Source organism: Dasypus novemcinctus, chromosome 12, assembly GCF_030445035.2.
Source record: "Dasypus novemcinctus isolate mDasNov1 chromosome 12, mDasNov1.1.hap2, whole genome shotgun sequence".
Taxonomy (NCBI): domain Eukaryota; kingdom Metazoa; phylum Chordata; class Mammalia; order Cingulata; family Dasypodidae; genus Dasypus; species Dasypus novemcinctus.
In genome coordinates, this window is record NC_080684.1 from 2,667,624 (window position 1) to 2,694,076 (window position 26,453).

Genomic DNA, 26,453 nt, shown 5'->3' on the forward strand with positions numbered 1-26,453 from the left:
CACTACATTTTACTGTCAGCTCTATCCGTTTCCACACATTTAGTCAAGTTAATTAAAACTTCTACATACATTAGGCATCAGTATGCCTTCTCAGCCCTCCTCTTATCTCCTAATAACCTATACTCTAGGTTTTAACTTCAAGCATTTATTCTTCATAGTTAATTCATATTAGTGAGACCATGCAATATTTGCCCTTTGTCTCTGGCTTATTTCACTTAAAATAATGTCTTGAAGTTCATCCATGTTACCATATGTGTCCCAATTTCAGTTTTCTTAAAGCAGCATAGAATTCCATCATATTTCTATATCACATTTTGTCTATCCATTCATTAATTGCTTCCATTTTTTGACAACTATGAACATTGGTGTGCAAATATGTTTGCATCACAATTTTCAGTTCTTCTAAATATATTCCAAGAAGATGAATTGTTGAATCAAATGGCAAATCTATATTTAGCTTCCTGAGTAACTGCCAAACTGTCTTCCACAGAGGCTGCACTACTTCACAGTCCTACCAACAGTGAAGGAGTGTTCTATTTCTCCACATCCTCTTCAGCACTTGTTTTCTCCTTTTTAGTAATGGCCATTCTATGCGGTGTGAGATAATATCTCATTGTTGTTTTGATTTGTGTTTCCCTAATAGCTGGTGATATCGAACATTTTTTTCATATGCTTTTTGGCCATTTGTATTTCCTCTTTGGAGAAATGTCTATTTATGTCTTTTGTCCATTTAAAAAATTGGATTGCTTGCTCGTTTGTTGTTGAGTTGTATGATCTCTTTAAATAGAATGGAAACCAAACCCTTATAGATACGTGGTTTCCAAATATTTTTTCCCATTGAGTGGGTTGCCTTTTCACTTTTTTGGTAAATTCCTTTGAATCACAAAAGTGTTCTAAAGTTTGAGGAGGTCCCCTTTATCGCGTTTTCTTTTGTTGCTCATGATCAGTGTAAGGTTAAAGAATCTACCACCATACCGCCAGGTCTTGAAGATGTTTCCTACAATTTCTTATAGGAGCTTTATAGTTCTACCTCTTATATTTAGGTTTTGATTCATTTTGAGTTAATTTTTGTAGAAAGTATGAGATAGGGTCCTTTTTCTTTCTTTTGGCTGTGGATATCTAGTTCTCCCAGTACCATCTGTTGAATAGATTATTATTCCCTACTGGGTGGCTTTAACAGTCTTGTCAAAACCACTTGATCATATAGATGTGATTGCCTATTTCTGAACCACCCATTCGTTTCCTTTGTTCTGTGTGTTTTCACACCAGTATCATGTTCTTTTTGACCACGGTAGCTGACTAATATGATTCAAAGTCCAAAGTGAAATTCTTGCAACTTCACCTTTAATTTTTAAGATGTTTCTGGTTATTTGAGGCTACTTACATTCAAATAAGTTTGATAATTTTATTTTCTATTTGTTTCCAAAATACTGATGGAAGTTTTTCAGGTTTGCATTGAATCTGTATATGAATTTTGGTAGAATTATTGTCTTAATAATAATTAGTCTTCCAATCCATTAGCATGGAATGTTCTTCCAATTATTTTGGTCATTTAAAATTTCTTTTAGCAATGTATTGTAGTTTTCTGAATATAAGTCTTATACATCCTTACTTAAGCTTATTCCTAAATATTTGATTCTTTAGATTCTATTTGAAATGGAATTTTTTCCCTGAATTCCTGCTTAGATTGTGCATTGTGTATAGAAACACCACTGATTTTTTCATATTGGTCTTGTATCTTGCCACTCTACTGAAAGAGTTTATTAGGTCTAGCAGCTTTGTTCTAGATTTGTCAGGACTTTCTAGGGGTAAGATCATATCATCTGCAAATAGTGAAAATGTTATTTCTTCCTTTCCAATTTCAGTGACATTTATTTATTTTTCTTGCCTGTTTGCTCTAGCTAGAGCATCTAGCAGTACATAGAACAACTGTGGTGCCAAGACACCCTAGTCTTGTTCTTAATCTCAGTGGGAAAGTTTTCACTCTTTCACCACTGAATACAATATTAGCTTTGTGTTTTTCATATATGGCCTTTATCATGTTGAGAAGTTTTCCTTCAATTTCTATCTTTTGTAGTATTTTTATCAAGAAAGGATGCTTTCCTTTGCCAAATGTCTTTCTACATCAATTGATAAATTCATGTGATTTTTCTTCTTTGATTTATTAATGTGTTGTATTACACTGATTCATTTTCTTGTGTTGAACCACTCTTGCATGCCTGGTATAAAATCCACTTGATCATGAAGAATAATTCTTTTTTTTTTTTCTGTTAAATTTTTCCCTGCTTGAATAAGTTAAGAAAGTAGAATTTTCCCAAGTAAGTACTGATTTATAGACAATGTGAAAATGTGGCACACAAAACATTGTTTCACAGATGGTAACATTTAGTGATCACTTTAAATGCAATTTCAACTCATTTTAAGCTAAATGCAATAATAATTTAATATAAGATAGTTAAATATACAACATGTATATCCTGAACTACAAATTGTTTCCATGGCCACATAAGCTTTTAGTCAAGTACACATTTCTACAGTGAAAAAGTACTAACAAATGTGTTAATAAAGTACTACCCCAAATGCTTATCCTGCCATCAGCTTTTTAAGCAATGCCATTCATGCTAATGAAAGCATTTTTTGAAGTTTTAATCTGACCTGGGAAACTCAGTTCTCCTAAAACTTGGCAAACAGAATGTATAAGCCCCAAAGACTTTAAATCAAAAAAGCCTACCAACACTGAGGAATTCACATGAAACTTAGTTTCTCAAAAAAATCACTCTTACTATCTGAAGAAAATTAAAACAAATTACCATGTAAGACACCTAAGAATTCTTTAAAAATACTTCATTTTCCTATATCATCATCTACTTAAGAGAAACACAAAGCAGTTCACTTCATTAATGATACCACAGACGAGTTTTCTCTAGAAACTTGAAGAGATTATAAAACACATGTCTCAGCTATCATTTAGGTGTCACATGTAAAACAGCTACAATATAGCCTGCAATGACAAAAAAGGACACCTAACACATAAATACTACTTTATCATCTACTTAGTCAAAAGTCAGAAGGAGTTATATGAATTGCAAGGTACTTAAACTTACATATGGGCATTAAAACCCAATAAGTAATTCAAGTATGGCAATATAAAGACAGGCAATTAAAGACTCAAAAACTCTAAAATTGAAGACATGAAAATAAAGGCTGAAACCTGTGTTTTCTCCAATTTTAATTTTCATGGTTAGATATCTAGACCTTGCTATAAGAAATATGCATTTACTGTATATAGTTGACCTAGAAGATAAGGAAGCTTCAAGAAGTATGAAAAAGATCAAGATCCATAGTTTGCTTCATCAAATGCTTTTCTAGTTCAATTCAATTCTGCATGCATAGTCGGTAAGTCTGTAACCCTAGCAAACTTCCTTGCATCCTTTTGAATTAAGAAGATTATATCTTCAACTTGTACTCGACCTTGTCTTGCAATTGACATTGCCTTGGGAGTCATTTCAGTAATGAATTTTATGACAAGGTCTTCAAGAATATCCACTGGCTCTGCGTAAGGATTCTGGTCATCCTCAAATCCATGCATCATACACCATAATTCTTTCGAACAAAGTCTTTTTCTTTTACCCTGTCCACCTTCTGCACCTCCTCCAATTTCTTCATTTTTTTCCTCAAATGTGGGGTCTCCTTCATCTGCCATCCCACCAACCAGCCAACCTATAGGTTTCTGCTGGCTGGCACCAAGCAGATTTGCAAATATCTCATTGAGAATTTTTTAGCATCTATGTTCATTAGAGAAATTGGTCTGGAATATTCTTTCTTGTAGTGTCTTTATCTGACCTTACAATTAGGGTGATGTTGACTTCATAAAATGTGTTGGGTAATTTTCCTTCCTCTTAAATTTCTTGGATGAGTTTAAACTTTAAACAGTATTGGTGTTAATTCTTTTCAAAATTCTTGATAGAATTCACCTTTCAAGCCATCTGATTCTGGACTTTTCTTTGTAGATTTTTGGTTATGGATTCAATATTTAAATGTGATTAGTTTGTTAAGTTCTTGCATTGCTTGTAGTGTCAATGTAGGTTGTTTGTGCATTACTAGGAGTTTGTCCATTTCATCTAGGTTGTCTATTTTGTTGGCATACAGTTTCTCATATTGTGCTCCTGGGATCCTTTTTATTTTTGTGGGGTCAGTTGTAACTTCCCCCCCTTCATTTCTGATTGAGTTTATTTGTATTTCTCTTTTTTCTTTGTTAGCGTAGCTAGGGGTTTTATCAATTTTATTGATTTCAAAGAGCCAGCTTTTGGTTTTGTTGATTTTCTCTACTTTTTTGTTCTCAATTTCATTTATTTCTGCTCTAACCTTTATTATTTCTTTCCTTCTGCTTACTTTTGGGTTGGGTAGCTGTTGTTTTTTTAGTTTTTCCATGTGTTCAGTTGGAGTATTGATTTTAGCTCTTTCTTATTTAATTTTTTTTAAAGATTTATTTATTTCTCTCCCCTTCCCACCCCCCCCACCCCAGTTGTCTGTTCTCTTTGTCTGTTTGCTGCATTTTCTTTGTCCGCTTCTGTTGTTGTCAGTGGCACTGGAATCTGTGTTTCTTTTTGTTGCATCATCTTGTTGTGGCAGCTGTCCGTGTGTGCGGCACCATTCCTGGGCAGGTTGCACTTTCTTTCACACTGGGTGGCTCTCCTTACGGGGTGCACTCCTTGCACGTGGGACTCCCCTACGCAGGGGACAGCCCTGCGTGGCATGGCACTCCTTGCGTACATCAGCATTGCGCGTGGGCCAGCTCCACACTGGTCAAGGAGGCCTGGGGTTTGAACTGCGGACCTCCCATATGGTAGACGGACGCCCTAACCACTGGGCCAAGTCTGCCGCCTCTTCTCTTTCTTATTTAAAATAGGTGTTTAGTGCTATACATTTTCCTCTCAAGAGTGCTTTTGCCGATTCCCATAAATTTTGATAATATGTGATGTTTTCATTTTTCTCAATATATTTACTGATTTCATTTGCAATTTCTTCTTTGACCTACTGATTTGTGTGTTGTTTAGCCTCCACACTTTTGTGAACTTATCTCGTTCTTATTTTGATTTCCAGTTTCATTCCATTATGATCTGAGAAGCTATTTTGTATAATTTCTGTCTTTTTATATTTATTGAGAGCTGCATTGTGCCCTAACATGTGGTCCAAACAGGAGAAAATCCATGGTCACTTGAGAAGAATATATAAACTGCTGAATTTTGGTGCAATATTCTTTTTATGTCTTTTAGGTATAGCTCATTTATCATATAGTTCAAGTTCTGTTTCTTTGTTGATATTCTTTCTAGCTTTTCTCTTTAGTGATGTGTGTGCTGTGTTGAAGTCTCCAATGATTATTATAGAGATGTCTATTTCTCCCTTCTTTTTTGCCAGAGTTTGACTCATGTATTTTGGGGTACCATGATTAGGTGCAATAGATATTTATGACTGTTATAGCTTCCTGATGGGTAGTCCATTTTATTAATATATAATGGCTTTCTGTGTCTCTTATAATTCTTGCATTTAAAGTCTGTTTTTTGTCTGATATTAATATAACTACCCTTGCTCTTTTTTAGTTACTATTTGTGTGTAGTATGTTTTTCCAACCTTTCACTTTTAGCTGATTTGTATCCCTGGGTCTAAGGTGAGTCTCCTTTAGGCAGAATATGGATGACTCATGTTTTTTCATCCATTCTGTTAGCCTAAATTTTTTATTGGGGAGGCTAATTCATTCATACTCAATGATATTACTGTAAATGCACTATTTTTGGAAAAATAATATATTTTATAAAATATTACATACATTTTTTAACAAATAAGTTTTATTGATACATATTAAAGCATACAGTTCATCCAACTTGTTTATTATTATTGTAAGAATGAAAATGCACCAATCATGATTAAAATGATGAATGCATAACTATATGGTTATACCAGATACCATTGATTGTAAATCCATTATTTACTTCCATAATTTTATTGTTTGGTTTTCATTTGCTGTATCTTGTTTTTGTCTGCTTTTTCACTCTTTTAGCTATCCTTTCTCCTATTCTTTCTTCTCTACACTCCTCAAAGCCTCTCCTGTCTTTTTCTTTCAGGCTGTTAAGTCTTCCTTTACTATTTCCTGCAAAGTTGGGTTCTTTTATATTATTGCTCTTAGTTTTTGTTTGTTAGTATTTTATACTCACCTTCATATTTGAAGGAAAATTTTGCTGGATAAAAAATTCTCAGTTGGCAGTTTTTCTCTTTCTCCTAATTGTATCATTCTACTGTCTTCACACCTTCATCATTTCTGATGAGAAATCTGCAATAAGTCTTACTGGGCGTCCCTTGTATGTGATGGCTTCTCTCTTGCTGTTCACAGAATATTCTCTTTATCTTTGACATTGGTATTCTGAATAGTATGTGTCTCAGAATAGGCCTATTTGGATTTATTCTGATTGGGGTACACTGTACTTCTTGAACATATACGTTCATTTCATTTGTGAGAGTTGGGAAATTTTCAGCTATTATTTCCTCAAATAGCCTTTCTGCCCTCTTTCCCTTCTCTTCCCATTCTGGAACTCCCATGTTGTATGTGTTGTTTTGTTTCATAATTTCATTCAACTCCCTGAGTCCCTGGCACTTTTTCCTATTCTTTTCCTCTCTGTTCATTTCTCTCTTCCGTTTCAGCTCTTCTGTCTTTGATATCACTTATTCATTCTTCTGTCTGTTGTATGCCTCTAGTGTATTTTTCATCTTCATGCCTTTCATTAACATGAGCTGTGTTATTTTCTATTCAACTTTTCAAATTCTTCATTTTGCTTACCCAGTGTCTTCTTGATGTCTCTTATCTCTTTAGCTATGTTGCTTTCAACTCATTGATTTGGATTTTGGAAATTTATGCACATCTCACTAAGTAGTTGTTTCAAATCCTGCATCTCTTCTAGGCTTCTACATATTTCTTTTCTTGGTCCATGTCCTCCATTTTCTTAGTAAGGCTCATAATTTTTTGATGTCTAATCATCTGATTAGGATGGTGAATTTACTCAGATGCTCAACTTCTCTCTTTGTAATGATAGAGTGGCAACAAGCTATGTGTTACAGCTGTTCTTTGATTCTTGGTTAACCTGGATCTTTAGGATTGGCCCTGTTAGTTGCTCAAAACTGGTCTCTAGAACCAATAATGGGTTGCTGCTTCCTGGGGCCTTGGAAAGTGAGGGTATAAAGGCCAGAAAAAGCCTCTCATTTATTTGCTGCTAATTTCCTCACATGCACTTCTTTGGCCTGCCAGAAGATGTCATGCTTTGGTAGCCCTCTCATTTCAATGCCTGGGAGTGTGTTTGCTGTAACACAGACTAGATCAATGTGATATAGTTCCTGCCTTGGGGTTAACAGCCTTGTAGTTTAAACTTTCTCAGAGACAGTTCTATAACCTTTGCTGGCAACTTCCTCCATTTTCCTAGGTAGGAAATTATTCCACTACCCTCTTTGTCCTCAATAATCAGTCCTGCTTAGTAGAGAGGGAGATTGAGTGGGTCAGATCTCTCTATTCCCTTGCTAGCTCCCAAGTCAAACAATGGTGTGACCCCACCCTGTCCAGAAGCATTCATGGGACACAACAGAGTAAATATGAGGGTCAAAGCTGAGTCAGGCTTAGGTTATGTCCTCTCCCCTTTCCTAAGGAGGTGGATCCCTGGGGCCACCTTTGCTGTAACCCACCAGCCCAGATACCTGAGTATTCAGAAGTGTCTTAGTGTGGAGGAGGGTGTCAGCAGTATCAGCTGCAGCTTTTAACTCACAATTTTGCCATCATGATTCTTTTCCTTTGTCCCTCTCTCTTCTGGGCAGTATCCTATTTTTCTGTGATAGAAGTGAATCCCATGTCTTTCTAGTCAGCCATCTTCTCAGAAGTATCCCATAGTATAATTTTGTGATCTCCTTTATTTCCATGGGGTCAGTAGTAATGACCCTACTTTCATTTTTTCAATTTATTTACATCTTCTTTTTCTCTTTGTCAGTCTAGCTAAGGGTTTGTCATTTTTATAATCTTCTGAAAGAAATGTCTTTTAGTTTTATTAATTCTCTCTGTATTTTTTGTTCTCAACTTCATTTATTTCTGCTTTGATTTTATATCATTCCTTCTTGCTTTGGAAATAGTTTTCAGTTCTTTTTCTAGTTTCTCCAGGTGTGTTGTTTGGTCATTGATTTTAACTCTTTCTTTTTTTAATGTAAGCATTGAGGGCTAAAAATTTCCCTCTTAGCACTGTCTTTGTTGTGTCCCATAGGATCTGATTTGTTGTGTTCTAATTTTCATTCATTTTGCAATATGTATTGATTTCTCTCAAAATTTTTTCTTTGACCTGGTGATTATTTGTTTTGTTTTATCTCCTTATATTTGTGAGTTTTTCCTTTTCGTGACTCTTGATTTCCAATTTTATTCCATTTTGATCTGAGAAAGTCTTTGTATAATTTAAATTTTGTTGAATTTATTGAGATCTGTGTGAATCAACATATCATCTGTCCTAGAGGAAGATCCATGAGCACTTGAAAAGAATGTATATCCTGTTTTTATGGTGTGCAGTGTTCTCTATATGTCTATTAAGTTTAGTCCCTTTCATATTATTCAAGTTTTCTGTTTTTTTATTGATCCTTTCCCCAGATGTTCTGTTCAGTGCTGAGAGTGGTGTATTAAAGTGTCCAACTTTTTGTAGAGATATCAGTTTCTCCTTTCAGTTTTACCACTGTTTGCCTCATGTAATGTGTGGCATCCTGATTATATGCATATTCATTTATGGTTGTTATTTCTTCTGGTGACTTGCCACTTTTATTAATATATAATGTCATTCCTTGTCTCCAGTAACAGTTTTGCTTTTAAAGTCTTTTTCATCCAGTATAAGTTTAGCTACTTCCACCACGTGTGCAATATCTTCCAGCCTTTCACTTTCTTTTTTTTTTTCTTCATTTACCTTTAAAAAAGATACTTAGATTGCATAAATATTATATAAAAATATAGGGGATTCCCGTATGTCCTGCTCCCTTCACCTCCCACATTTCCCCACATTAACAGCATCCTTCATTAGTGTGGTACTTTTGTTACAATTGATGAACACATTTTGGAACATTGCCACTAAGTGTGGATTATCATTTATGTTGTAGTTTACACTCTCTCCTGCACAATATTGTAAATTATGCAAGATATATAATGGCCCGTGTTTGTCATTGCAAATGTCATTCAGGACAATTCCCAAGTCCTGAAAATGACTCCATATTACACCTGTATTTCGCTCTCCCTCCCCTCAGAACCTCCACTGGCCACTGTATCCACATCAATGATATAATTTCTTGAATTCCTAGAATCACAATAAGTATATAATAGAATGCCAGTAAGTCTACTCTAGTCCATCATTCATTTCTCAATCCTGAGGATTCCAGAATGGTGATGCCCAGTCCAACTCAAATTGAGAGGGGGCTTAGATCGCATCATGGGGCAGATGGATGGGACTGTCTTGCTTGCAGTTGCATACTCTTTCTGTTCTTGGGAAGGTCATTTTCTATCATCATCTCCTTATTAGTTGTCCTGGGTGAATTTAATGAACTGGTGAGTAGGTTTTCCAGCTGTTTAGATTCAGGGCCCAGCTTGCACATGGATAGCCCAAAGATTTAAGTCTCTTGAACATACACCTGTCAACTCTAGGATTAACTATAGGTTCAAATAGAAGGGGCAGAAGAGCCATGTGTATGGAAACCACAACTGTGTCCAACTCTACCACACTGGGGAGCATAAATTCCCAAGTAGGGCCCACTGGCAGAATACCAAGTTCCTGAGCTGTCTTCCCTTCCTATAGTGTCTCCATGTTTCCAGAACCTTCAGGAGCCCCACTGTTTGAGGCAGTATTTAGTTTGTCAGTCATTGAGATGCTGCTGAGACATGCATAAGCATAACCTTTGAATGACTTTCCAACTTACTTTGAAGAGTTTTAGCCATATAAACTCATTTGTCTTGGCATTTTTCCCCTTTTCTTCAAGGTCTTTTTCCAGTTGCCTTGCTAGTTGAGGCATGGTACTAATTCCTTAGTGCCAGGGAGTCTTATCCCTGGGAGTCATGTCCCATGCCAGGGGAAGGTAATTCATTTTTATGCTGAGTTTGGCTTAGAGAGAGGCCATGTTTGAGCAACAAGGAGGCTCAAGAATCCTCCTTGAGGATTCTTAAGAATCCTAAAATACTAGGATGTTTCAGTTTCAAAAACCAAAGGTTTGTAAGAACAGTCATCAGTATCAAGGGCCCGTCAATGGACCATCCTCCTTCATTAGTCTATGTCCCTGTACTCGGGATTCAAATCCCCATCCACCATGACAATGCTCCATGAACACTTGCTACATTTATATATCTTACAGGTATGCTTCAATTTAGCCTCTTTCCATGTACCCACCATCACTGACACCCCAGACCAATTATCCTTTTCTGTCATAGTTATAACCCTTCTGTGACCCAAAAGTTCTTCAAAAATGAAGCCAATGAAAGAACCAAATACAATTAATAAGAAACAGAAATAGTAATGTTAGTTTTAAATATAAGTCTTAAAATATAAATAATTTATAAAATTTTATAATAAAATAATGCCAGGAATAAATCCCCCTTGGTCATGATGTATATGTCTTTTGATATGCTGTTGGATTTATTTGCAACTATGTTCCTTAGAGCAATTGGTCTGTAATTTTCTTTTCTTGTTTTGTCTTTATCTGGCTTGGTGTAAGGTTGATGTTCACTTTATAAAATGTGTTGGGTGATTTTCCCTCTTCAATGTTTTTGGAAGAGTTTAAACAGGATCGATGTCAATTCTTTATGAAATGCTTGTAGAATTCACCTGTCAAGCCATCTTGTCCTGGTACATTTTTGATGACAGATTCAACTCTTTAAATGTGCTTGGTTTGTTAAGTTCTTGTATTTCTTGTAGCATCAATGTAGGTTGTCCATTTCTAGGAATTTGTCCATTTTTATCTAGGTCATTTAGTTGGTATACAGTTTCTTATGGTATCCTCCTCTGATCCTTTTTATTTCTGTGGGGTCAGTTGTTACTTCCCACTTTCATTTCTGATTGTATTTATTTGCCTCATCTCTTTTTTCCTTGTTAGCCTAAGTAGAGGTTTGTCAATATTATTGATCTTCTCAAACAACCAGCTTTTGGTTTTGTTGATTTTCTCTCTCTCTCTCTCTTTTTTTTTTTTTTTTTTGTTCTCAATTTCATTTATGTCTGCTCTAATCTTTATCATTTCTTTCCTTCTACTTGCTTTGGGGTTGGTTTGATATTCTTTTTCTAGTTTCTCTAGTTGTTCAGTTAAATCTTTGAGTTTAGCTCTTTCTCCTTTTTTTGCCTTCCTTGTATCCCATAACTTTTTTATAAGTTGTGTCCTCATTTTCATTTGTCTCTATATATTTACTGATTTCACTTGGAATTTCTTCTTTGACCCACTGATTATTTAGGACTGTGTTGTTCAGCCTCCACACATTTGTGAATTTAGTTTCTTCCTATTGCTTTCCAGTTTCATTCCATTATAATCTGAAGAAATGCTTTTTATAATTTCAATCTTTTTATATTTTCTGAGGGCTGAATTTAGCCTTAACATGTGGTCTATCCTGGAGAAGGAGCCATGGGACCTTGAGAAAAATGTATAATCTTCTGAGTTTGGGTGTGTTCTGTATATGTCTGGTAGGTCTAACTCATTTATTGTATTGTTCAAGTTCTTTATTTCCTTGTTGATCTTTAGTCTAGTTCTATCTAATGATGTGAGGGAGTGTTAACATCTCCAGTGATTATTGTAGAGAGGTCTATTTCTCCCTTCAGTTTTGCCAGAGTTTGTCTCATGTATTTTGGGGTACCCTGGTTAGGTGCATGGATATTTTTGACTGTTATATTGTCCTGGTGAATTGTTCCTTTTATTATTAATAATATATAATGGCCTTCTGAATCCTTATAACTTTTTTGCATTTAAAATCTTTTTTGTCCAATATTAGTATAGCTACCCCTATGCTTTTTTGCTTACTATTTGTATGGAGTATCTTTTTCTAACCTTTCACTTTCAGCCTGTTTTTAACCCTGGGTCTAAGCTGAGTTTCTTGTAAGCAGCAGATGGGTGGCTTATTTTTATTTTTTTTAATCAATTCTGTCTGCCTGTGTCTTTTGATTGGGGAGTTTAATCCATTCACATTCAATGATATTACTGTAAATGTATTATTTATTTCCTCCATTTTATTCTTTGGTTTTGATATGTCATATTTGTGTCTGTCTTTTTACTCTTTTGGTTATCCTATGTCTATTCTTTCTTCTATACTCTCCTCGTTGCTTCTCTCTCCTTTTTATTTCAGGTTCTAAGGCTTCCTTTAATATTTCCTATATAGGTAGATTCATTTTTGTAGATGCTCTTGATTTCTGTTTGTTTCTGAATATTTTATACTCACCTTCATATTTGAAGGACAATTTTGCTGGCTAAAGAATTCTTTCTGGCAGTTTTTCTCTGTCAGTATCCTAACTGTATCATACCACTTTCTTCTCACTTCCATGGTTTCTGAACTGAAATATGTGCTAAGTCTTACTGGGCATCCCTTGTAAGTAATGGTTTGCTTCTCCCTTGCTGCTCTGAGAATTTTCTCTTTATTTTGACATTTGACATTCTGAGTAGTTTGTATCTTGGTGTAGGCCTATTTGGATTTATTCTTGGGCATGTAAGTTAATTTCTTTCATGAGAGTTTGGAAGTTTTTGGGTATTATTTCCTCAAGTACTCTTTCTGCCCTTTTCCCTTCTGTTCTGCAATTCCCATGACAAGTATGTTGTTGAATTATCATTCAACTCTCTGAGCTTCTACTCAATTTTTTCTATTTTCTTCTCTCTCCTTTTCTTTGTTCAATTTCAGCTACTCTGTCTTCTGTCTCCCTTATTCTGTCATTTTGAGTCTGCTGTTGTACGCTTCTAATGTGTTTTTGATCTCACCTATTGTTTAATTCCCATTAACTGTGTTACTTGCCTGTTCAGGATTTCAAATTCTTTTTTGTGCTTGCTCAGTATCTTCTTGCTGTCATTTATCTTTTTAACCATATTGTCTTTCAACTCATTAATTTGATTTTGGAAATTTGTGCACATCTTGCTGATTAGTTCTCTCAAATTCTGTGTCACTTTCGTTGCTTTGATATATTCCTTTTCTTGGGTCATTTCTTCTATTTTCTTAGTATGGCTTGTAATTTTTTGCTGATATCTAGGCATCTGATTATGGTGTAGTTTACTCAGATGTTCAATTTCTTTCTCTTTTGTAGGGATTTAGTGACAGAAGGCTCTGTATTACCACTTCTCTTTGATTCTTGGCTTGGCCTGGATTGTTAGGATTGTCCCTGCTAGTTGCTCAAAACTGAGCTCTGGATCCAGTCATTTTTTTGCAGACCCACTTCCTAGGACCAAAATAATCTCTCTTATTTTTAAACTTCTCATATACACTTCCTTCATCTGCCAGCAGATGTTGCACTTTGGCAACTCTCAGTTCAGTGACTGGCCAGAGTGTATTTGTTGCAACACAGACAAGATCAATGTGATAGAGCTTACTGTCTGGAGGCTAAGAGCCTTGTAATTCAAACTTTCTCAAAGAAAGTTCTCTACTCTTCTCTGGCAGCCCCCTCCCTTTACCCAGGTAGAAAGTAATTCCGCTCCTGTCTGGGTCCTCAGTGATTGGTCCCAGTCAGTAGAGAATATTAGGAGCGTCCTCTATCTTTAGCCCCTTGGTGGCTTCCAAGGCAAACAATGGCATGGCTTCCCCTGGCCTGGAAGACTCCTGAGACACAGCAGAACAAATTTCTGAGTCAAAAGTTGAGGGCTGTGTCCCTCTCTCTCTCCTTTCCTGGGGAGGTTTTCCCTCCACAATCACTTCCAGCTAGAAGAGAAGGAGATTGGGAGGGCCCGATTTCTCCAGTCCTATGCTGGCTCTGAGGGCAAGTCATGGTGTGATCCCACCCAGCTTTGAAGGGCTCATGGGACACAGCAGACCAAATTTGCAGGTCAGAAGCTGGGTTAGCCTTAGGCTGTGTCCCTCTCTCCCCTTTCCTGGGGTGATGGATCCTTGGAGCCCCCTCTGTCTGTAGCCACTAGCCCAGAGGCCTAACATGTCTCAAATGTGGGAGAGGGTGCCAGCAGCATCAGCCACTGGTTTCAATGCACAGTTCTGTTGATGCTATTCTGCTCCTTTGTCCCTCTCTCCTCTTGGTGTCCTAAACCCTAGATCTTTTTCCAAGCTGTTTAATCCTTACTCTAGCTATTTTTCTTGAGGAGACCATAGTCCTGTGTCTTTCTAGTCTGCCATCTTTCTGGAAACCTCTAGATCAAAATCTCTCATCATATTCATTTGTTTCCAGGTAGTTATTGCTTTCTTTTGTGATTGCCTCCTTGCCCCACTGGTTGTCTAAGAGTGTGTTAACTTCCATATCTTTGTGCCTAATCTCTTTTTTGCCCTTACTGATTTCTAGCTTTATCCCATTATGGTCAGATAAATTACTTTGTGTAATTTTAGTCTTTCTGAATTTACTGAGGGTTGTTCTGTGGCCTACCATGTGGTCTATACAAGAGAATGATCCATGTGCACTTGAGAAGAATGTGTATCCTGATGTATTTGGGTGTAATGTTCTGTATATATTTATTAGATTCAGATCCTCTAATGTAATATTCAAGGTCTTTGCTTCTTTACTGATCCTCTGTTGAGATGTTCTGTCTTATGTTGTTAATGGTGTATTAAAGTCCCCCATTAAAATTGTAAAGGCATCTATTTCTCCACTTAGTTTTTCCAATTTTGTCTCAGGTATTTTGGGGAGCACTGATTAGTTGCATACATGTTTATGATTCTTCTTTTATCTTGATAGATTGCCCCTTTTATTAATATATATTGTCCTTTTTTGTCTCTTACAATAGTTTGGAATTTAAAGTCTCTTTTGTCCAATATTAGTATAGCTACTCCTGTTCCTTTCTGATTATAGTTTGCTTGTAAAATTTTTTCCCAACCATTCACTTTCAGCCTCCTTGCATCCCTGGGTCTAAGGTGAGTTTCTTGTAGACAGCATATAGATGGTCATATTTCCTTGCCCAGTCTGCTAATGTGTGACACTTGATTGGAAAGTTTAGTCCATTAACAATCAATGTTATTAGTCAAGGAATTACTTACATTAGCCACATGTTCTTTAGATTTATGTATGCCATATGTTGTTTTTATTTCTCTTGTTATCTTTTTGTTATTCTTACACTTTCCTACAACTCTTCTCTCCTGTTTGTTCCTTTCAACCTGCAGAACTCCCTTTAGTATTTCTTGAAGATCAGGTTTCTTATTGACATACTCTCTTAGTTTCTGTTTACCTGTGAATACTTTGAACTCTTCCTCATTTTTGAATGTCAGCTTTGCTGGATAATTATTGACTGGAAGACTTTTTGTTTTAGCTCAACTATGTCGTACCACTGCCTTCTTGCCTCTATGATTTCAGATGAGAAATCAGTACTTAAACTTATCAAGCTTCCCTTGTATGTAATGAATCTCTTTTCTCTTGCTGCTTTCATTATTCTCTCTTTGTCTTGAGCATTGGACAATTTGATAATATGTGTCTTCATGTAGGTCTGTTAGTTTTTATACTGTTTTGGGTGTCTGCACTTCCTGGACATGTACATCAATGTCCCTCTGTATAGTCGGGATATTTTCAGCCATTACTTCCTCCAATATTCCTTCTTCCCTCTCTGCCTTATCTTCTCTCTCTCAGATACCTATAATGCATATATTTGTGTGTTTCATGTTGTCATTCAAATCCCTAAGTCCCTACTGTATTTATCTATCTTTTAATGTAACTGTTCTACTGTCTCTCTGATTTCAGCTGTACTCTCTTCCCCATCACTGATTTTTTCCACAGTTCAAAATCTGTTATGTGCTTCCTGTGTATTTTTAATTGCATTTTGCCATTCATCACCATCAGGTCTGTTATCTTTTTTTGTATGTTTGCAGGTTCTTCAGTTTATTCCCCCAGTTTTTTCTTAATATCCTTTATCTTGTCCTTCATTTCATTGAGTTGATTCTTGATATTTGTTTGGACATCCCTGATTAGTTGTTCCACATTGTGCACCTCCTCTTGTTTTTTAGTGTGTTTGTTAGACTGGGCCATGTGTTCCTGTTTTTAGTTTAGCTTGTAATTTTTTGTTGGTTTCTGGGCATTTGTTTATCTTGATGGGCTTGTTTGGTTGGTTAGCTTCTCTTTCTATTCTAGGGTTATATATTTTTGTTTCTTTTTGTGTGATAAGGTTAATTTTTCAAACTTGGTTTCTCTTATTCTATATCCTTTTTTCTATTGGATAAGAAAGAGATAAGAGAAAAATAGTATTGGTAATATAATACAAAACAGGTAGAAGAGGAACTGTACAAGAGCTGGGAAACTAAGTAATATGTGTGAAATTTTTTTTAAAAATGCAAAGGAATAGGAGTAAAAAGAGGTGGAATAGAATAAATAAAACAAGAGACAACATAGAGGGAAAAAAAAATGACTGAAAAGGCCACACAGATTAGAAGTGAATAAAAGGAAAGAAAAAAAAATGGTGAAAGAGAAAAAGAAAAAATGAAGACCAAACAAGAAGTGGTAGAATTGAAGAGAAGCAAAAGATGTCAAAAGACAAAAATGGAAAATAGAGAAAGTAGATAAAAAAAATAAGTAAAAGAAAAAGAAGAAACAAAGACAGGGAAAACAAACAAGAAACAAAACAGCAACAAAGCAGCAGCCCATGAAAAACTACCTTCCTATTAGGTCATAGAGAGCTTCTCAGGCTGCTGGTGCTCATCATTTTATCACTCTTCATCCTGCCCTCCACAGGTGATGCGTCCAGATTTAGTGAAACAAATAAAAGAAAATGAAAGAAAAAAAATCCAAAAAAACCCACAAAGCAGAACGGTAGAAACTTAGTCTATAAGTTCCCTATTGTCAGGTGCTAACTGCATGCCTTAACTGTTCCTGGATTACTTCTCTTAGGCAGTATCGGGGCTTGAACCAGTGACCTTCATACATGCAAGGCAGGAATTCTCCCGCTACACTACAACAGGTGTATAGATTAAATTGGCTATCATAAGCTTACTGGGCTCTTCCTGCTCCTGTTTCCCTTAAGTGAGATGAACTTTTAATAGTTTTCAGCAGTTGGGCTTGTTAGTTGCCTAGCTCTGCCCCCTCATTGACCAAGTTCCTTTCTCACAGTGCAGGTGGGTGTGACAGCCTGCCTGAGCAGATTCCCTTCTCCCTGGGGCCATCTCAGTGCAGCCTGGTGTCCTACCCAAGATACAATGGTGGCCCAGGTGTCCAAATCCACATTAAAGAAACCACTCTCCACCCTTTGCCAGACCTGTCTTCTTCCCAGGGAATATTCCCTCCCCCTCACCTGGCTTTTGAGAACCAGGTGGTCTATGGAGGGTATTTGCTTGAGGGTGGGGCTTAGCCACACACTGTTTCCAGCCACAGGGATGAACACCTCACAGTTTTCCCTTATACTCTTTATCTCTTTGCCTGGCTCCCTCTAGATTGAGGGAGCCTCCTGCTGAAGCCTCCTGCTGTGCAGATTACCAAAACAGCTCACTTGGGTAGGATTTTGCCCCTCCTCTGCTGTTTTTTGTGAAAGAGTTGGGCAGTGCCTACCTACAATGATGCCATTTTCCTGGAAACTCCATCCTTTCACTTTCAATCTATTGGTATCCTTGGGTCTAAGGTGAGTCTCTTTTCAACAGCATGTAGATGGCTCCATATTTTCTATCCACTGTATTGATCTATGTTTTCGATTTGGGAGTTTAATCCATTAGCATTCAATGTTATTATTATAAAGGTATTTCTCACTTCACCTATTTTGACCTTTGGGCTTTAACTTATATTTTATTTTCACCACTCTTTTAACACTTTTAGTTACTTTTACTGATACAGTGTTTATTTCTAGACTCTATTCCAAGCATCTCTCTCCTTTATTTTCCTTTCAAGCTGTAGCATTCCCTTTAGTATTTACTGCAAAGTCAGTCTCTTGGTTACAAACTCTTCTCTTTTCTCTATCTATGAATATTCTAAACTCACCCTCATTTTTGAAAGATAGTCTTGCCAGATATTCTTGGCTGGCAGTGTTTCTCTTGCAGCATCTTAAATATATCATACCACTGCTTTCTTGGCTACATGGTAATTCATGAGAAATCAGCATATATCTTATTGGGTATATCTTGTAGTTTATACATCCTTTTTCTCTTGCTGCTCTTAGAATTCTGTCTTTTGCATTTGACATTCTGATTTGTATGAGTTGGTCTAGTCAGGTTTGTTCTAATGGGAGTATGTTGTGCTTGGACATGGATATCTATATATTTCAACTGGGTTGTTAATTTTCTACCATTATTTCTTCATATATTCCTTCTGACCATTTTCCCTTCTCCTTTTCTTCTGGGGCAGCCATAATACTTATGTTTGCACATCTCTTGCTGTCATTTTGTTACCTGAGACCCTGTTCAATTTTTTCCTTTTTTTTTTTTTTGCATCTGTCCCTTTGTTTGTTCACTCTCATAGTCTATGTCTTAAAGCATACTGAACTTTCCTTCTGCTTCTTCCAATCTGCTGTAATGTGCATCCAGTGTATTTTTAAAAAGATTTATTCATTTATTCCCTGCCCCCCCCCCGAGATGGCTCCCTCATCTGTCTACTCATTGTTTTTGCACTCATTGTGTCTGCTCACATTGTCTGTTCACTCTGTCTGTTCTTCTTCTTTAGGAGGTACCTGGAACTGAATCTGGGACCTCCCATGGGGGAGGTAGTCACCCAATTGCTTTAGCCACATGTACTGCATCCTTGTTGTGTCTCCTCATTTTGTCAGCTCATTGCATCTTCTCATTGGATCAGCTCATTATGTCATCTTGCTGCATCAGCTCATCTTTAGGAGGCACTGGGAACTGAACCCAGGACCTCCCATGTTGGATGTGGGCACCCAATTGCTGGAGCCACATCTACTTCCTCTTGTGTATTTTTATTTAATTTATTGTGACTTTCATTCCCCAAAAAGCTGCCATTTTATATGTATGCTTTTTTCATTCTCATAAGATCTATCTTTATATGTGCACTTTCGAATTCTTTTTTGTGTTCACCTAGTGTCATCTCAATATCTTTAACCTCTTTAGCCATATTTTTGAATTTATTAAGATTTGTTTGAACATCTTTGACTAGTTCAACTCCTGTTTATCATCTGGAAGTTTATCTTATTCCTCTGACTGGGCCATGTCTTCCTGTTTTTTCATATGTATTGAAATTATTTGTTGGTGTCTTGGCATCTGGCTAACTAGGTGTATTTATTCTTGGTGCAGATTCTCTTATGTGTAGGGCTTCCTTGCCTTTTCTTCCTTATTGGTTGTGTAATAAGAGCCAAGGATGTAGCTGGTACTGTAAGCTGTGGAGGCTGAAGCTACCCCCATTACCCCTGGAACTGACGCTTCTCCCAACTTTCTCCTCTGCCAGCGTAGGGGCGGTGCTGCAGCTGTGTATAGTAATCCAAACTGTGAATGGCAGGAAAGTCTGTTTTTGCCTAGAGACTGATGAAGCCTCACACCCCTTCCTCCCATGGTGAGGATGGAGATGGAGTTGTTCCTAACCTGCTTGGGGGTGGGGATGGTGTTACAGGTGTTTGATTATTCAGCTTGCGTGGGCAGAAAGTACCTAAGTTATCCAGAGAGGCTGGAGAAATATCACTCCCTCTTGTCCAATCATGGGGGAGCCACTGGTACCCAACCATTGATTTATGAAGGCCAAAAGTATCTGCAGTTGCCCTGAGAAGTTGAGGAAACTCTGGCCCTCTCCTATCCTATGGGTGTGGAGACGCAGGTGCTCAAAAAACCTGTTTGTATGGGCTAAATGGGCGTGCAGTTGCCCAGAGAGGCTAAGGAAACACAGCTCCTCTCCTATTCTATTGAGATTGGGGAAGGAGCCCAGGTGTCTGACTATCCATACTGTGCCAGTTGATATTGCCTGCAGTTGCTTGGAGAGGTTGGCGCAGGTCCTTGCATCATCTTTACTACCAGTCTTGGGGATGGTCCCTACCATCTCTGATTCTCAATATCCCCACTTCCCCTCATGCCAAGGACAGAGTTAAAATGTGTCTACCAGGCTCTTTTTAACTTGGACAGGTTCAAATTTTAGCTGTTCTTACTAAAATTCTTACTTTAGCTAGGCACATTTACTAATCAATAGCTAAACTTGGTGCCCAACCATCTTTTCTCCTCCCTTTTTTGGGAAATGGGAGAATGAACTCCAGCCACAGAATAGCTCCTGAGGTGGATCTTGCCATCAGATGGAAGATGGGCACTGGCCTCCATAGTGTGGAGTGCTCTAATCAGAAGTCTGATGGGCATTCTCCTTCCATTCTTTCAGGGATTCCACAGGGTGCTCTTCTGGTCTCCTAAGCCCCCTAGATATATGGATTAGCTAACTGTTTAGATTGCTAACTTCCCTGTAGGATGAGCTAACTGAACACCTTATCCACTTGCTTGACTCCATCTCTCAATTTTGGTCTAATTTTGTATATGGTATGGGATAGGGGTCATGTTTCTTTTGGAGATGGATATCCAGTTCTCCTAGCACAATTTGTTGAATAGACTGTTTTGGCTGAGCTTTAAAGGCTTGACAGCTTTGTTAAAAATCACTTAACTGTAGTGTGAGTGCCTATTTCTGTATTCTTGATATGGCTCCATTGTTCAGTCTATCCATGTCTATGCCAGTACCTAGCTGTTTTTCCACTGTGTCTAAGTAAAAAGAGAGAAGATGCAAATAAAATCTGAAATGATGGGGAGACATTACCATGGACATTGTAGAGATAAGAGAGATCATAAGAGGATATACTATGATAAACTGTTTACCAAAGAACTAAACAATGTAGACAAGATAGACAAATTCCTCGAAAAACATGGACCACCTACACTGACCCTAGAAGAAATAGAAGACCTCAACAAACCAATCACAAGTGAAGAGATTGAAACAGTCATCAAAAACCTCCCAAAGGGGAGCAGATATTATTCAAGAAGTTGAGTACCAGCTTCCCACAAATAAGACCCCAGGTTCAAACCCTGGCTCCCGTACTTCAAAAAAAATCCTCCCAAAAATGAAAATTCCAGAACCAGATGACTTCATAGGTGAATTCTACCATTCATTCAAAGACAGTCTATTACCAATCTTGCTCAAGGTCTTCCAAAAATGTACAGGAAAGAAAGCTAATACACACACTCTCTGAATGCACCACCACCCTAATACAAAAGCCAGATAAACATACTACAAAAAAAGAAAAGTGCAGACCAATATCTCTAATGAACATAGATGTAAAAATCATTAACAAAGTACTTGAAAACAGAATCTCAAACACATTTAAAAAATTATATAAAACAACCTGGTGGGTTTTATCCCAGATATGCAAGTGTGGTTCAACACAAGAAAATGAGTTAGTATAATAAACCACATAGATAAATTGAAGATGAAAGATCACATGATCCTCTAAAGTGATGCAGAAAAGGCATTTGACAAAGGACAGCATTTTTTGTTAAAAAATACTTCCAAAGATTGGAATAGAACAAAGCTTTATCAGTATGTTAAAATCAATATAGGTAAAACCTAAAGATAGCAATGTACTCAATGTCAAAACTCTAAAAGCTTTCGCTGAGATCAGGAATAAGGCAAGGATGCCTGAGGTCACCAGTGTTATTCAGTATGGTGCTAGAAATTCTAGCTAGAGCAATAAGGCTAAATAAATAAAAGTCACCCAGGTAGGAAAGAAGAGAAACTTGCACTTTTTTGCTGCTACGTCCTATATCTGGAAAATTCTGAAAAATCCACAACAAAGCTACTGGTACTGCTAGATGAATTCAGCAAAGTGTTGGGATACAAGATTAATATGCAAAAATCCATTTCACTCCTATACACTACTTATGTGCAATCTGAGGTGGAAATCAAAGAATTCTGTTATAACAGTAACTAAAGCAATAAAATATTGAGGAATAAACTAAACCAAGCGCATATAGGACCTGTATTCAGAAAACTGTGAAGCATTGCTAAAAGAAATAAAAGAAACCTTAAATGAATGGACATTTCATGTTCATGGATTAGAGGAATAGGTATCATTAAGAGGTCAGTTCTACCCAAAGTGATTTATAGATTCAACATAATCTCAAAAAACAAAAAGTCCAATAGCCTTTTCTGTGGGAATCAAAAAGCCAACTACCAAAGTTATTTGGGGAGAAAGAGCCCCTAATAGTAAAAAATATTTTATAAAGGAAGAATGAATTTGGAGGGCTCTCACTTCCTGACTTTAAAGCATATTACTAGCTAAGGTATAAAAACAGCATGGTACTGGAATGAAGACAGTCAGATTGACCAATGGAACAAAATTGAGAACTCAGAAATAGACCCTCACACCTACAGTCAAGTGATTTTTGACAAGGTTGTTAAGCCCAACCAGCTGAGCCAGAACTGTCTATACAAGTGGTGTTGAGAGTGCTCAATATCCATATTCAAAAGAAAGAATGAGGACCCCTATCTCACACATTCAAAAATAATTAACTCTAAATGGATAAAGGACCTAAATATAAAATAACAACCATAAAACTCCTAGAAGAAAATGTAGGAAAATACCTTCAAGATATTGTGGTAAGCGGTAGTTTCTTAAACTTTACACCAAAAGGACAAGCAACAAAAGAAAAAAATAGAAAAGTGGAACCTCCTCCAAATTAAACACTTTTTCACCTCAGATGGCTTTATTAATAGGGAAAAATTGGCCAACTCAATGGGAGAAAATATTTGGTAATCACATGTCTGATAAGGATTTAATATCCATCATATATTAAGAGATCATACAATTCAACAATAAAAAGACAAACTACCTAATTAAAAAGTGGGCAAAAAATTTGAAAAGGCAAGGTCATAAAGAAGAAATACAAATGGCAAAGAATCACCTGAAAAAATGTTCGTCATCGCTAGTGATTAGGGAAATGCACATCAAAACTACAATGAGATATCATTTCACATCTGTTAGACTGGCCCCTATTAAAAGTTCAGAAAACTCTATATATTGGAGAGGATGTGGAGAGGCAGGAACACTTATTCACTGATGTTGGCAATGTAGAATGGTAAAATCTCTGTGGAGGAGGGTTTGGTACTTCCTAAAGATGTTGAATATAGACTTGCCATGTGACCCAGCAATACTGTTACTAGGTTTATACCCAGGAAAACTGAGTGCCCAATGTACATAATGGTTGCCAAAAGTGTAAAACAACCCAGGTGTACATTAACTGATGAATGTATATTCCAAATTGTGGTGTAAACACATGATGGAATGTTATGCAGATGTAGGAAAAATGAAGTCATGAAAAGCATAGGACCACATGGATGAACCTGGAGGATATTATATTGCTTGAAGCAAGCTAGACATGAAAGGATGAAAACTGTATTATTGTGCTTTTATGAACTAAATTTATTATGTAAACTTGTAGAATTAATCATTGGAATATAGGTCACCAGAAAATAGGGAAGAGAATGGAAAGGTGAGGGTTCATCTGTGCAGAAGTGCTTAAAAGATTTGTTTTTTTTTTCCTCAAATCTTTGGATGTGACTAGAATGGGGAGAAAATTTCATAGTGTTTGTGACTAGCAGAGCTATTATATGGTTATGAGAGTGGCCAAAATAGAAAATCTAAGGACATGTATGTTACTAGAAGGAGAGCTAAAAAATGTAACATAGTGAAACTTCATGTAAAATACAAATATGGGTGATATTGCATATATATGACTCTTTTACAAAATATAAATACAAATATGCTAGAGAGAAGGAAACTGAAAAGCACGTATGTACAGAAAGGGAAGCATAGATTGAGAGGTGATGAGTTTTGTTTGGATGTTTTGTTTTGTTTTGTTTTTACTTTTTCTGGAATAATTAAAATGCTCTAAACATGATTGATTAATCCAAAGTATGGATTATACCAAATGCCATTGATTGTACACTTTGGATGGATTTATGCTTTTTTAATAGGTATCAATAACATTTAAAAAATAATGTGAAGATGAATGAATATGAACATTTCTGATTTACATTAATGTAACAAAAATGAAACAGGTAAGTGATATGGAGCATGTAGGAAGGCAGTGTTAGGCCATTATCATCTCCTAATTAGTTGTCCTGAGTGAGTTCAATGAACTAGAGCATAGGTGTTGCAACTCTGCAATCAGGGATCAGCTGGCACATGGTCAGATCAAAGTCTTGAGTCTCTTGGACATATATTTATCAAGTACATTACTAATAAAGTTCAAAGAGAAGGGGCAGAAGAGCCATTTGTAGGGAAACTCTAAATGAGTCTAACTCTTACAGTGGGGAGCATAAATTCCAAAGGCCCAATGAAAGGTTTTCAAATTCCTGAGCTTTGTGCCCTGCTTATAGTGTCAGTATATTTCTAGATCCCTCAAAAACTCCGGTATTTGAGACACTGTTTACTGTGGCAGTCAATGAGCTTCTGTTGAGACATGCATGGACATACCCTCTGGAATGACCTCTCAACTCACTTTGAAATCTCTTAGCCATAAAAACTTATTTGTAATTACCTTTCCCCCTTATTATCAAGGTCTTTTTCCAGATGCATTGTTAGTTGTTTATTAATCTCTCAGTACCATTGTGGCTTATTCCCAGGAGTCCTGTCCCTCACTGAGGCAAGGGAGTGCTTCTATATGCTGAGTTTGAATTAGAGAGAGACCATATTTGAGCAGCAAGGAAGTTTTCAGGAGATTACTCAGATAATACATAATAATAGACTAAGTTTCAATTTCATAAGATTCATAAGTACAGTCATCGATATCAAGGCCTTGATAATGGTCTGTCCTCCTTCATAGGAACTGCCCTTGTACTCAGGCGGATACTTGATGTCCTATTAGAAAATGTAGCAGAGCTCCCCAGGGTGGGAATTCAATATTTTTTCAGTTATTGTGTGTATCTCCAATGACTGTGACTATGTCCCATGAACACTTTTACATATTCATATGCCTTAGAGGCATGCCCCAGGTGAACCCCTACACAAACATCCCCCATTACCAACAGACCACACTAATGATCCTCTCCTGCCCCAGTTGTGACAATTCTGTTATCTAAAGATTCCAAAAATAAAGCCAACAAAATAAGATAGCATCTTAACTGGAGCTGTGGCCACAGCTGACAGCACTGAATTTTAAACTTAGTCCATTGTTATAAGGACCCCTTATTGTCTTTTATCTGTTTCATTAAAAGGCCAATCATTTTTTAAATTAAAAAGTCCAAATAATATCCTGGTCCATAGGCAAAAACAGCTTCTTGGTCACTGTCAGTTTGGGCTAGTGCCCAAATAGGGCTCTTACACTTTCAGGCAGGAAAAAGTGCCTAGCTGGTTACAAAAGTCCAGTTGCAGTGCCTGCATCAGTGAAAGCATACCTTGCCCTTCCAAGAGAAGGGGGTGAACTCATATTGTAGTCGCTGGAGTGAGCACATTGGACACTCATGGATGATGTTCACAAGCTTTTGGCAAGTAACAGACAGCTGGAAATGCTGCCACAGGGTTCAGTAACCATATCTTTTCTGTGGAGCCACTCTTCTGCTTCTTGGGTCTCAGTGTTATGGCTCTGGATCTTTGTGAGGGTATCTGCCTCAACAGTCCCAATAGGAGTGTTAGAGGAGTGGGCAGGGACATGATATACAGTTACCAGCTGCCACTGGCAGACATCCAGATGTCCTTCAACAGATCTCTCCCCAATAGAGGGCAGCTCATGAAATTCCATTGTTCCTGTCTCACTTTTAGTATTTGCAGTCCACCCCTGGATAGGGATGGCAGTCTTCAAAGTGACTGGATAGTATTGTGTTAAGCCCTTAACTTGCAACAGGGCTTGGTATGCTGCAAACAGTTGCTTTTCTAAGAAGCTATATTATACATTGGCCCCTTCCCATAATTGTGACTAAAACCCAAAGTATATTTGTTTAGAATGTTGCCTCTGCCACAAACTCCAGCCAATATTGGTGCTGGCCACATCCAATTCACAGGGTAAGTCAAGGTCCATCCTTCTTACTGCTTGAGCCTGTGTTACTGCCCTCTTTACCATTTTTTTTTTTTTTCTTTTTTAAAGCAGTCTGCTTGGGGGGTCCTCATCTCCATGCACAACCTTTCCTGATTAATACATACAAAGGTTTTAATATCTGAGCTAAATGAAGGATGAAAGGTTTTCAATACCCTAACAACCCCAGAAAGGCTATTAATTGTTTTGGACTTTGTGGTGTGGGAAAACATTATACTTTAGAAACACTTGAGTTTGACAGAGTAGCAAGGACTTTGCAGCTTGTCTCAGTTGTTTGACCATTCCAGGCTCTTAAGATACCATGTTTCTGATGCTTCTTTTA

General features: G+C 37.1%; 1 protein-coding gene and 1 pseudogene across 1 annotated transcript in view; one reads left to right on the plus strand and one right to left on the minus strand.

The window, feature by feature from the left end:
* The window catches only part of LOC101421592 (zinc finger protein 596-like), a 79,933-nt gene that overhangs the window by 14,602 nt on the left and 38,878 nt on the right, over positions 1-26,453 (plus strand). The window lies entirely within an intron of this gene.
* Positions 3,371-3,703, minus strand: LOC101421152 (transcription initiation factor TFIID subunit 13 pseudogene; annotated as a pseudogene).